The following is a 12,052-nucleotide window of genomic DNA, read 5'->3' as shown; positions in this document are numbered from 1 at the left end:
TGGACAGCGATGAAGGTTACCATAGATCGCAATGGGATCTTGATTAGATGGGCCAATGGGCTTAGGAGTGGCAGATGAAGTTTAATTTAGATTAATGTGAGGTGATGCATTTTGGAAATGCAAATCAGAACAGGACGTATACACTCAATGGTAAGGTCCTAGGGAGGGTTGCTGAACAAAGAGACCTTGGAGTGCAGGTTCATAGTTCCTTGAGTCACTGGACAGTGAAGAAGGCATTTGGTATGCTTTCCATTATTGGTCAGAGCATTGAATAGAGGAGTTGGGATGTCATGTTGCAGCTATACAAGACATTGATTTGACCACTTTTGTGTGCTATTCTGGTCTCCTTCCTATTGGAAGGATATTGTGAAATGTGAAAGGGTACAGAAAAGATTTACAAGGATGTTGCACGTAGGTGCTGTTTTCTCTGCAGTGTTGGAGGCTGAGGGGTTACCTTATAGAGATTTATAAAATCATGAGGTTCATGGATAGGGTAAATAGACAAAATCTTTTGCCTGGAGTGGGGGAGTCCAGAATTAGAGGGCAGAGTTTTCTGGTGAGAGGCGAAATTTTAAAAGGAACCTAAGGGGTAACCTTTCCATGCAGATGGTGGTGTGTGCATGAACTGAGCTGCCAGAAGAAGTGGTGAAGGCTGGTATAGTTGAAACATTTAAAAGGCATCTGGATGCATTCATGAACAGCAAGGGTTGAGAGGGATATGGACCAAGTACTGGCAAATGGGACAAGATTGATTTAGGATATGTGGTTGGCATGGATGCATTGGACCAAAAGGTATGTTTCTGTGCTGTAAATCTCTATGACTCTACAACTGAATTACCAAGGAAAGCAGTGGTGTAACAATGTGTTCTGGAACATCTCTCAAGGAGCTCTACAACATAAGATATTGAATGAGTGAATAGCATCAGCAAAATGAAGGTCATCACTGTAAAGAGAATCAAAAGATATTTGGATAGTGATTGATCTGATAATGTGCGAAATAATGTAATTCTTGTTGTTTGAAGACAAGTTACAATTAGCATTTGAGACCAAACCGCATCAGATTAATCCAGTCTTTGGGGTATTCAATTACAGCCGTAAATGTCAATGATATCACATCATTAAAATTGACCTGTTGATGTAATCTGTTTTTTTTCCTCAAAATGATTTTTTTAAAGGTGACTGTGTAATCACAATTTCCCAATGGAAATACAAAACAATAGAAAATAAAGTCGCTGGAACTGTGTCATCTCAGATTCCAAAAGAATTCTCCAATTCTGAGAGATTGACAGAGGCAGGAAGAGAGAGGCTGTTTCACAGACAACAAAATGTATTTTCCAACACAAATGATCAGAGAAATTTACTACACCACCTTAGCCGTTGTTGGCATGCCCGGTAAGTCTTGTAACAACTTAAATTGTATAAATCCCTGCACAAAAACAGACTTATTTCCACTCTATGACTGATAATACTTTTATTTCCATTTAGCAAGAAAAATCCCAATATCAGACGATAACCTTCTCTCTTACTGAGTTTAAAGTGAATATTTGGTTGGCTTGAAGACTCCTCAGTAATGTGCAGCATTGTCTATTTCTCTACACTGTGCAGAATGGGTTTGCACTGAGACCACATTGATGCAGTTTGGCTGAGCACTGGCCATGGCTGGTCGAGAAGGTGCTTAGCAAGACCACTGTCTCTCTCTGTGGGAGTTCAAAGCCTGCTATTTGCCAGATGGGTTTTGTAACAAGCCACCTCTCAGTGACACCTGCTATTTCCCATTCGTTGATGTAAAGGTATTCTGTTGGTGGATCCTGCTCAGATACAACATTGACAATGGGTGGGTTCAGCAGGTCACTATGGAGTAATAAGTGAGGGGTCAGCATGGATGGCATCCTGTGTGTTTTTACCAGTCAGTGGATGTGTGGAGACATGACATTTATGAGGACAGATCGCTAGGAGAGGCATTGGGAACAGAATTCCAATTATGATGTGCATTGTTGAATTTTTTGATTGTCAAAAAGACATGCAACTTGTTTCATTTGTAAAAGGATGCACAGTGCTGTGATGCAGAGTTTAATAAGATAAAAGCTGAGACCTGGAGTGTTGTGCAGCAATTCTCCCACAGAGGACCAAACAACTTTCTCAAATGGGACATTGGGAAACCTTGCCCTTGGTTGCAATACTGGTCTATGTGAAGGTGCTCCCATGTGCCTTCACTTAGGATTGTTGTTTAGTCTTTGGCTATCAATTTGGATGAGTATTTATTGTTATTATTGTTGTTATTTTATTGACACAGACATTTTGGAGATGAATCCCCTGGATATATTTTTAGACTGAGTCACTATGAGGCCATAGTATTACACCATGGAGTGCAGTACTCTGTTAACTTTGTGAAATCTCTGTTGTTATACCTGGTCCATAAGGCTCAGAACAGTGGACACTGTGTGGCACGACAGGATTTTCACCAATTAAAGACAAATTAGTTTGGGGTGAATGGTGCACAGTTAAGGATATTTGATATTGTTGTGCTGCTCCGAGACACCAAACGTGATGAAGAGCATTCAGCTACATGGAGTGAAAGTCAGCCCTGCTGTTGTGATCTCCACTGACATTTCGCAGTGAGGGTCTCAATGAGTTCTATATCAGTGTCGCCAATTGGTTCGTAGACCGTCGGCAGCACACTGCTAGAAAAGTATTAATCATCTGTCAACCCTGGTATTGCATGATGTTCTTTACCTCATGGTGTGGGACATCATTGCACCTCATGTCACACGGAATATCTGTCCAAGTACTGAGTGTGTTTTACACCACAGATTTATACAGACTTATAAATTCCAACAGTTGTAATGTGACTTGCTGTGTTTACAGTGATGCAGCTTAAGATCTTGCTGATCAATTTGAGTGAACTGCCTCTTGGAAATGTTGTCACCTCTTCCTCGCACTGTGGATGACTGGAAAGCAGTGGGAAATAGGAATGACTACTCATCTGCTTTCACTTTTTGGAAAGTCGTTCATGATTGGACCCTGGCCTGGTTGAGGATGGCCCATTCAGGGAGCTGACCCCACACAGGGCAGTTCAGAATGTTCAGCTCAATCTACTGGGATGAAATGTTTCAGCTTGATTGAATCGCTGTATCGAGGTGAGGTGGTTTACTGGAGGTCACACTGAGGTGTTGAGTAACCATCCTGCAAGACTGTTTTGTGGTGATTGAGAGTGTTGGGGAGGGAGTGAGGTAGTATTGAAGAGATTTGATGTTGCCAGCGCACACTCAAGTTTATAAATGCTTTATAAATGATAGCACCAAACTAAACATTCCCACAGTACATTACAAATGTCAGGGTTGCTGCATCAACACTGCTGGCTGTGACATATCTGCGATAGTGTGTTTTACAGCAGGGGAGTAACATAGCGGATCAAACTCTTTGACACACTCACATCCTGTTTCATCAATTCTGAAATGGTTCACTTGAAGGAAATGCTGTAAATTCAGTGCTGAGTGGCAAAGCACCAAACAAATTTGATTTGATCACTGATAAGACTTTGTAAGATTCAGAAGCTATCAGTTATTGCCATAATGTAAGATGTTAGTACAGCACAGAAGACTGAGTGTTCTGCGGCAGTGGCTTTCTGTGATGGGCTGTCTTAGAGTTTTTAATTCATTGCTTGATGTTCAGTCTTTACTTCCCCAGAGCATCCAACTCACTGATGTGAGGTGCGGTCTGAATGCTGAATCATTACCGTGCTTGGCCACGTTTAACCCTTAACTTAATAGGCACTAGACTGAGGCAGTACAAGTTCCAGATGTGCGATATTAATCTACGTTGTTAACATTTCCAAACTAACTGTAATGTAATTCCTTTACTGAAATTGATTGGAATGTGGCGTACTGTTGATCCATATCTCCAGGAATCAATCTGAGCAAATGGATTACTGATCGTGGAACTGTACTGGATGGGGATCACGAAGCTCAGGCTGAATCCTCAGATTACTGTGCCCTCATGTTGCTGGGAGGATATGTCATTGTAGAGTTGTACAAAGTGCAGGTAATTGCTCAATTATGAACTTCTGACCAAGTGTTCTTGCTTTTGTTGGGTATTTATAGGTACAGCATTTAGGGAAGTGTAGATCTGTAAGAGAAGAATACTTCACTTGCAAGTACTACTGAGAATATCTTTCACTATAGAACTGTATTCATGTGGGTCAATAGCCTGAAAGGAATACCTGACTCCAGCAGCAATGTGAATCAGTGAGCATCTTTCAGTGAGAATTGTATCAAGTGTGGGCTTCTTGCCAAAGAGGAACAATTAACTTAGTGTCCAAGTGTTAGTGGGAGCATCTCTGAGAGTAAAATTATACTGAGTGGGGGCTACTAACTGGAGGGGAACAACTTACCACTGTGGCCCTATGTAAGTAAGTGCATCTCTGATGATAGAATTTATCTGTTTGTGGAGAATTAAATTAAATAGAATATCTGCCCACAGTTGGAACTAGGACCATAATGATCTGTATCATACAATGCCTCATTTGTATTCCTGTCTACCCATTGCTGAGCTGTGAATATAATTTGTAATTATACAATATATTGCAAGTGGGAAAAACTTCACAGCTGTTTGTGTATATGTTTGCTGTGAGATTTACAAATGTCCGATTGGAGATAAACAGATCCGATTTTTAGATTAGATTACTTACAGTGCGGAAACAGGCCCTTCGGCCCAACAAGTCCACACCGACCCGCTGAAGCGCAATCCACCCATACCCCTACATTTACCCCTTACCTAACACTATGAGCAATTTAGCATGGCCAATTCACCTGACCTGCACATCTTTGGACTGTGGGAGGAAACCGGAGCACCCGGAGGAAACCCACGCAGACACGGGGAGAATGTGCAAACTCCACACAGTCAGTCGCCTGAGGCGGGAATTGAACCCGGGTCTCTGGCACTGTGAGGTAGCAGTGCTAACCACTGTGCCACCGTGCCGCCCATTTAAAAACAGTTTAAATGGAAGAGTAGCTATGTTAATTCAATAAAATGTCCTATAGACATATTATGTTGACTCAAATTATACTTTTGGTACTGATTAATCTTTCAGCAAGATTAGGACAAGTTCTGGATCATAGCTACATTAATTTATTATCTGTAAATTAATAAGAATGAATATAGAGCTGGAAAATTTGACGCAATTTCACATCTGTATGTGGTTCGATTTAGATTAACAATTTTTAAACCTGTAATTCACAATCTTTTCTCAGTTATTTTTTCCAGTGAGAGCTGGCTGCTTTTTGCTTTGTGATGTGTGTCCTCCTTGGGAGGAAGAGGTTTTGATGAGGACCGTGCAGTTTTATGTATAAAAATAAATTACTAAAAGTAAGAGGGAAAAATGTCTGTTTCAAAAAATAACAAACTTTAGTACCTGCAATATTGTGAGTATTATTTATAATTGAGTTGGAGAGCATTGCATAGTATTAACAGAATAGAATACAGAACATTTAACATGGTGTTTTAATATAGATGTAAATCTCTCCCATTACCCTGAAAAAGTGTTCAACATTAATGAACTCCAGTTGTAGTCTCTCATTTGTGGAATATCTCATGCATTTGATTTGATTTATTGTGATCACATATACTTAAGTACAGTGAAAAGGTTTGTTTTGCAAACAGTACAGGCAGATAATAACAAACAAGGACACACAGATCATGGGGTGCTTAGACAGAGTGAGGGATACTGTTACACTGCATGGGAGGTGTGCAAAGCACGAACAACAGTCGCAAGATCAACATTATTTGAAGCTAAAGAGTCCTTTCATTATCCTGATAATGGCAGGGAAGAAGTTGTTCTTCGACTTGTTGCTGCGTGTTTTCTCCAAGTGCTTTGGTTTCATCTTGACTACAGGTGAAGAAGGCTGTTGGAGGTCAATCATCTCAGCCATCGTACAGCTCTGCAGAAATTCATCAGGGTCATATCCTCAATCCCAAAGTTTGTAGCTGCCTCATTTCTGCCCTTCCTTTCATCATAATTTCAAAATTATAGATGCTTTCTCGTGATTGCACAATATTCTGTGTCCATTTATGACTCATTAGATCATGAAGGGGTCTGTGTCCATATACAGTAAGATAACATTTAGATTGTGTTGATCATTGACAAGTAACATTCGCACCCCACAAGCACCAGGCAATGACCACTTCAAAAGGTAACATCCTACCAAGCTCCCGTTGGCTTGCTTTGATAACACCATTGCTGAATGCATGACTGTCAACAACTTGGGCCAACCATTCTACTGCCTCACAGCACCAGAGACCCGGGTTCAATTCCCGACTCAGGCGACTGACTGTGTGGAGTTTGCGCATTCTCCCCGTGTCTGCGTGGGTTTCCTCCGGGTGCTCCGGTTTCCTCCCACAGTGCAAAGATGTGCGGGTCAGGTGAATTGGCCATGCTAAATTGCCCGTAGTGTTAGGTAAACGGGTAAATGTATGGGTGGGTGGCGGTTCAGTGTGGACTTGTTGGGCTGAAGGGCCTGTTTCCACACTGTAAGTAATCTATCTAAAATGACCTGGCCCAGCCAGACAAGTGCTGTAGACACAGGAGTATGTCAGACATTCTGATTGCTGTAGCAGTAAGGTCCATGCCTGCCTCTCCTATCCATGTCCACCACCCAGAAAGCACAGCTCAAGGCAGCTGTCTGGCTGAGAGCAGCTCAAACGCAACACTCACAAAGCACCATATTCTGCAGGACTGTGCCAATCACCACAGTCAGTACTCACTGTGACCAATGACATGCATGGCCAGCAATGGATACCACCTACAAGATGCAAAACAGTAACACTGAGTCTCTTTCGGCAGCACCTCGCAAACCCATGACCTGCAGATCCTATAGAAATAGGGCAGCTGATGCATAGAAACACCATCCTATGCAAGTTCCCTTTCAAGTTATATTTCATTCTAACTTGGAATTATATTGTTGTTCCATCACTATTTCTGGTTAAAAATGCTGCAACTCTGTTCCAAAATCACTGTGGATGTTCCTGCACCCCAGGAAATGCAGATATTCCCAAATGTGGATCAAACGCACACTGTCACAAAGGTGAATAGAGCTGAGCAATGAACATTGGCCTGGCCGCTGAAGCTCTAATTTTGTGAGTACATCTAAAAATAATACCCATTCCCAAAACTGCAAAAGGATATCTCTGAACCCGAGGGTGGTCAGTGTCCAAGAGAACGTCCTGTATGGCAGAGATCAGGAGAAATGCACATGACGAGAGGGTGAATGTTTGGTGCCAAGGCTCTGCCAAATTCAGGGCATCAGCTACTCCAGCCATCATAGTTTGTTTTTCCAAGTCACATAAGTTACCCAATTCTTTCTGGTCTCAAAGCCAGGAGACAGATCCTTTTGCCTCAGTCATCTGTGCTCGGTACTGGTTGATGTGTTGGGGATATTCCCTATTCCAGTAAACCACACTAAATGAAGTAGAGGATCCCTTGTCTTCAAAAGTGGACCAAATCTGGAGTAGATCATTTCATATGTGTGATAATGGCCTCAGTGTGGGCATATCAAATCCTTGGGAGTGGTTGAAAAAGGGAGCAGCTATCTGTAGCAGTGAGTTGGGTGTGAATGGGGAGCTCCATTTTCTTTCATTTATTAAATGTATATGGGTGTCGCTGGCTAGGCCAACACTTACCACCCTTCCCTAATTGTACAGAAGGCAGGTAAACATTGACCAGGTTGTTGTGGGTCTGAAGTCCCTCGTGGGCCAGACCTTCCCTAAAGTACAGGAGTGAGCAAGATGATATTTTTCTTTCCTGACGATGACAAATGTTTAATCATCATCATTATACTGTTTACAGCTGATATTTATTGATTTGAAATTCAACAAACTGCCATGATGAATGTCAAACCCAGCTCCCCAGAACATTTCCTCATTATCTGATTTAACAGTCCAATGAGAAGAGCAATAGGCCATCGTCTCACCAAATCTTTAGCACTGGCCTGAATCCACAGGGATTTAAGGGTAGCACCGTCACACAGTCATTAGGATTGCTCCCTCACAGCACAAGTGACTGGGGGTCTATTCCAGCCTCAGGTGACTGTCTGTGTGTAGTTTGCACATTGTCCCTATTCCTGCTTAGGATTGCTCTTGTTTCCTCTCACATTGCAAAGATGTACAGATTAGGTGTGTTTTTTGTTTAACATTCATTCATGGATGTGGGTGTTGCTGGTTAGACCAGCATTTGTTGCCCATCCCTAATTGCACAGAGAGCAGCTAGGAGTCAATTACATTGCCATTGGTCTGGAGTCACATAGGCCAGACCAGGTAAGGATTGCAGTTTCCTTTCCTGAATGTCATTAGTCAACCAAATGGGATTTTTCCCAATGATCAGCAATGGATTCATGGTCATCTTTAGACTCTTAAATCCAGGCTTTCATTGAATTGAATTCAAATTCCACCATCTTCCATGGCTGGATTCGAACTTACATCTCCAGAACATTACTTGAGTTGTTGGATTAACGGAAGGCCATCACTTCCCCATGATGGCTAGTCATGATACATACTACAGAAGTGGGGGTATGGGATTAGTGGAGAGAGGAGTGAGGGGTTTCGGTGGGATGTTCTATGAAGGATTACTGCAGAGTTAATGAGCTAAATGACGTCTTTCTGCACTGCAGGGTTTCTAGGATTCTATCATAGAGACAGTCCCTGATGTCAAGCTGTGGTACAATTCTGGTGAACTCCATGGAGAATGCTGATTGAATTATGAGCATTTCTAGCTCCAGTGTGTGCTCCGAATCTGGAAGGAAGAATCTCTTTTCACAAGGAGAGGGCTGAGGAGAGGACTTGGCAGTGTCAGCCTGGGCACCAGCTTTGATTCGTCCCAGTTAAAGTGTTTGATTTCGAAAATGGGAAGTTGCAATGACCAATGCTGTATGGTCATTGGCGGTTTATTTGGCGGTGGGCTGTGCTACACAGTCTTGGGCAGGTGGTGGGTGGAAGTGTCTCAGAAATGTTGATGTTCTTCTGATTATAGATATCCAACCTGCGACATGGTGGTCGGATTCACTGCTGATTACTTCCCTGGTTCAGATTGTCAGGATGGTCAATTAGATTAGATTAGATTACTTACAGTGTGGAAACAGGCCCTTCGGCCCAACAAGTCCACACCGACCTGCCGAAGCGCAACCCACCCATACCCCTACATTTACCCCTTACCTAACACTACGGGCAATTTAGCATGGCCAATTCACCTGACCCGCACATCTTTGGACTGTGGAAGGAAACCGGGGCACTCGGAGGAAACCCACGCAGACACAGGGAGAACGTGCAAACTCCACACAGTCAGTCGCCTGAGTCGGGAATTGAACCCGGGTCTCAGGCGCTGTGAGACACCAGTGCTAACCACTGTGCCACCGTGCAGCCCACAAATTCTTTGCATGAGGGAGGAACTCAGTCTGTGATCATTTGTTCATCCACATAGTAGAGAACATCCATTCCTGGACACTGTGGAGTGATTCAATGTCCTGTACTATCATTCATATAGTGTGGCTATACAATTCTGGAGGCAGTCTGAACTGTGAAGGCTCTAAAACTGAATACAGAAATTTTGCAATGTGCTACATGTCTCCCATTCTCTGTCTAACTGATTCCAGATGTCTTTGGGTGGACATTGTGGTCTTATGGGAAACTCCAGCCAAACACAGTAACCTATAAAGCAGGTGAAATCAACCACTGCCGACACCACCCTCCAAAAAAAACATTGTGTATGTGACCATGCTTCTGTGAACAATCTGATGCTAATACTATTCCCTGTGTTGTTTAAAAGTTCAAATGATTCATTAATAGAGAAAGTTTGATGCTGTGGTTCAGATTCTTTAAACTTCATATGACTTGGAACAACAATTATCTTTGTGCTATTACTTACAGTCTGAGCTCAGACAGAGAATGTTTGATAGTAACTTCAAGTCTTTTTCTTTCCTTTCTCTCTCTTACAGTTAGTATGTTGGTGATTATAATTTTAGCTCGGGGCAAGTGTGGTCTTTCAACATGCAGCACTCACTATCTGGTGGCCATGGCAGCGTCTGACCTACTGTTCATTATTTTTTATGTCGTTCTTCGCCAATTACCATTTTATTATTATCCCCCGTGTTTCCTGGACATCACTCCTGTCTGTAGCGTTATCTATGTGTTGAGCCATTGGACCATTGATTGTTCTGTCTGGTTCACTGCTGCCTTTTCTTTTGATCGATTTGTCACCATTTGTTTTTATCAGATGAAGACTAGGTACTGCACAAAGAAAACTGCGATGAGAGTTCTAGCAATTATCTGTATTTTCTTTTCTTTAGAGAACATTCCCAATTACTTTCGATTTAAAACAAGAAGGATCATCAACAATGTTCCATGGTATTGTAAGACCAGCTCGAGTTATTATAATGACCGTCCATGGAAAAGTTTTAAGTATTTTGAACATTTTTTAACACCAATGTTACCATTCACTTTTATTCTCTTCATCAACGTTCTGACAGTCAGATACGTCATCGAGGCCATTAAGGTGCGTAAGGGCCTGAGAGGTCAGAGAAAATTAGGGAATGATCCAGAGATAGAGAGCAGAATGAAATCTGTGATTTTACTCTTTGCCATATCTACCAGCTTCATACTTCTCTTGTTGGTGTATATTTTATTTTCCTTTCATGCAGGTATTTCCTTGGATGCTGCTGCTTATTCTCTCTTTATGCATGCTGCATTTATGCTGCGGAATCTAAGTTGTTGCACAAATGCATTTATTTATGTGGTGACACAGAAACAATTCAGAGATCAGCTAAAGCAAACTGTGAAATATCCAGTTATAAAAATAATTCAATTGATGAATAAATCCAAGTAACTGAAAGCCAGCATTAAATACAGCAGATAATGGAATGATGGATAGACTGAAAGGAGGAGGAGTAGTAGTAGGAGGGACATGATAATACTGCTTTTCTAATAAGCAAGGAATGACTCCATCTGAGGATCAAAATAAAAAATATTGAGGAGCAAAGTAGTGTAAAATGCTTTTGGCAATGAGCAGCAGTTAGTAGAAAGCTGAACAACTAAGGCGAAACCGAAAGAGGAAACAGACAAAGAACAAAGAAAATTATAGCACAGTAACAGGCCCTTCAACCCTCCAAGCATGCGCCGATCCAGGCCTTCTATCTAAACCTGTCACCTATTTTCGAAGGGTCTATATTCCTTTGCTCCCTGCCCCTTTATTTATCTATCTAGATATATCCTAAATAACGTTATCATGCTCGCCTCTACCACCTCTGCTAGTAGTAGGTTCCAGGCACTCACTACCATCTGAAGAAAGAACTTTCCATGCATATCTCCTCTAAGTCTTTTCCCTCTCCATTTCAACTCATGACTCATAATAATTGAGTCCTCCACTCTGGGAAAAAGCTTCTTGCTCTCCACCCTGTCTTTACCTCTCATGATCTTGTAGACCTCAATCAGGTCCCCCCCCCTCAACTTCCATCTTTCTAATGAAAATAATCCTAATCTGCTCAACCTCTCTTCATTCCTAGCACTATAAACAGTATTCCAACTGTGGCCGAACCAAACTGCACAACTGTAACATGACCAGCCAACTCTTGTACTCAGTGCCCTGTCCGGTGAAAGGAAAGCATGCCTTATGTCTTTTTGATCACTCTTCTGACCTGCATTGCCAGCTTCAGGGAACGATGGACCTGAGCACCCAGATCTCTCTGCGCATCAGTTTTTCCCAGGACTTTTCCATTTACTGCATAGTTCGCTGTTGAATTGGATCTTCCACAGTGCAACATTTTGCATTTGCCCAGATTGAACTCCATCTACCATTTCGCTGCCCAACTCTCCAATCTTTCTATATTCTGTTGTATTCTTTGACAGTCCCCTTCACTATCTGCTACTCCACCAATCTTAGTGTCATCTGCAGGCTTGCAAATCAGACTGCCTGTACCTTCCTCCAAATCACTGATGTATATGCACATAAATGCACAAAAAATACATTCAGCCCAAGTAATCAGTTCTCAGTAAGTGAAGGATACAAAACTAA

This window comes from Hemiscyllium ocellatum, chromosome 44 (genome assembly GCF_020745735.1).
Source record: "Hemiscyllium ocellatum isolate sHemOce1 chromosome 44, sHemOce1.pat.X.cur, whole genome shotgun sequence".
Taxonomy (NCBI): Eukaryota; Metazoa; Chordata; class Chondrichthyes; order Orectolobiformes; family Hemiscylliidae; genus Hemiscyllium; species Hemiscyllium ocellatum.
Note: the sequence above shows the minus strand (reverse complement) of the source record.